Below are 2,111 nucleotides of genomic sequence, written 5' to 3'. Positions count from 1 at the left end.
TATATTATGATAATGAATATTCTTGCATTCTTGGCTTTGTTTATTTCTGTTTGTAACTGTAATATCATACTTTTCAGTGATGTGATGATGATAATAATAATATACTGATGGTAAACATTAATGCTGTATTGACTAACCTGCATTTTTTAGTTCTTTTTTTAGGTATTTGAAATACGACTTGATTCTGATTCTAAACAAAAAGGAATGAGAATAAGAGTAAGAAACATTTCACCACTGAATATTGCGATGTGACTGTATAGGTCTTATACAGTATTTGAAACTCAGGAAGGAAACAGCTGTATTCCAAACAGCTAATTATGCAGGCTTAAAAAATTTTTTTAATGGCTACATTTACTCTGAAGTCCATTCATCTCCTTCAGTATCCCAAAGATAAAGCAGACCTTCTGCTTAGCTGTATAATAAAGTGGCAAACATGCTCCACCATGACACCACAGGACAGTTGTCTATGAAGTTAGACTTCTGACTCTGGGCTCCAGCTTCCTTTTCTCACAGGTTATCCTTCTCATCCAGGAGAGCAGTTGTCTGAGCAACCTCTAAATCATGCTCATATTGCGCTGCCAAAGCTGGGTCCAGGACAACCTGTGGAGGGGCAAGAGCAGCCATCACTACCAACTTCAGGTTGGGGTCTCCAGTGAGCTTCTTAGCAGGCCAGAGGAAGGGCTTTTCAAAGTTGTAGTTATTTTAGTCATAAATGTTATAGTACTAAAGACTGTTTAATAGAAGATAATAAATTTTGTCTTCATTTTTCTGGCTTAACATCCTTTTTTTTTTTTTCTTTCTTTTTTTTGCCACAGAACATGATGGGGATGTTTTCATACACTCATACCAGATCTTTATGTCAGGCACTTTCTTGTAACTCTCGATGTTACATCAAGCATTAGGGCACCTTGAAGGGCTTGGATATAATAGCCATCAACTATCTCTCAGTTCACCAGATTTCTCTGTGGCAGCTACGTCCCATCCATTAAACTTAATGGGCCCTTTGTTGGCATATGAGTCCATTCTCACAGTTATAAAGAACTACTTGAGACTGGGTAACTTAAGAAAAGAAGTTTAATTGAGTCATAGTCCCACAGGTTTAATAAGAAGCATGACTGGGAGGCCTCAGGAAACTTACAATCATGGCAGAAGGCAAAGGGGAAGCAAGGACCTTCTTCACATGGTGACAGGACAGAGAGTGAAGGTGGGAAGTGCCACACATTTTAAACCATCAGATCTTGTGAGAACTCACTGTCACGAGAACAGCATGGGGGAAATCTGCCCCCATGATCCGATAACCTCCCACCAGATCCCTCCTGCAACATCGGGAATTACAATTCAACATGCGATTTGTCTGGGGACACAAAGTCGGACCATATCAGTGTGGAGCAAAAGGGGATGGAGCTCCACACCCAAGGTGGCTATATCTCAAATTCAGCAGTCAAATGATATTTCATGAGGGTAGTTTTCCAGTACCACCATCACCAACCAATATAAGTTTGAACTAAATTTGGGATCCTCCTTAGGCAGTTATCATATTTCTTCCAGAAGCAACTCTGCACCTGTCCAACTCTGTATCCTTTAATTCTCATTAGAATGCTATAAAATACACCCAATTATTATTAATGCCATTTGAAAGTTTACAAAATTGAAGGTTAAGGACAAATATTAATCTTTCCGGTGGATATTTTTATTGTGGTAAAAAACACATAAAGTAAGATCTATCTTCTTAACAAATTTGTGAGTTTACAGTACCACATTGGTAACTAAAGCACATTGTTGCCTAGTAGAGTTCTAGAATTTTTTTTTTTTTTTTTTTGAGACAGAGTCTCACTCTGTCACCCAGACTGGAGTGCAGTGGTGCAATCTCGGCTCACTGCAACCTTCGCCTCCCGGGTTCAAGTGAATCTCCTGTCTCGGCCTCCTGGCCTGGCCTGTAGCTGGGATTAAAGGCACATGCCACCACATCCAGCTAATTTTTGTATTTTTAGTAGAAACTGGGTTTCACCATATCGGTCAGGCTGGTCTCGAACTCCTGACTTCTGGTGATCCACCTGCCGTGGTCTCCCAAAGTGCTGGGATTACAGGCATGAGCCGTTGTGCCCGGCCCT

At 40.4% G+C, this 2,111-nt stretch overlaps 1 pseudogene; it reads right to left on the bottom strand.

Annotated features, from left to right (window-relative positions):
• Nucleotides 1-507: 507 nt before the first annotated feature.
• LOC117078834 lies at nucleotides 508-1,537 on the bottom strand (annotated as a pseudogene).
• Nucleotides 1,538-2,111: the final 574 nt, after the last annotated feature.

Source organism: Trachypithecus francoisi, unplaced genomic scaffold (assembly GCF_009764315.1).
Source record: "Trachypithecus francoisi isolate TF-2019V2 unplaced genomic scaffold, Tfra_2.0 Lachesis_group0, whole genome shotgun sequence".
NCBI lineage: Eukaryota > Metazoa > Chordata > Mammalia > Primates > Cercopithecidae > Trachypithecus > Trachypithecus francoisi.
The sequence above is the reverse complement of the archived record's forward strand: the minus strand, read 5'-3'. Positions and strand labels throughout refer to the sequence as shown.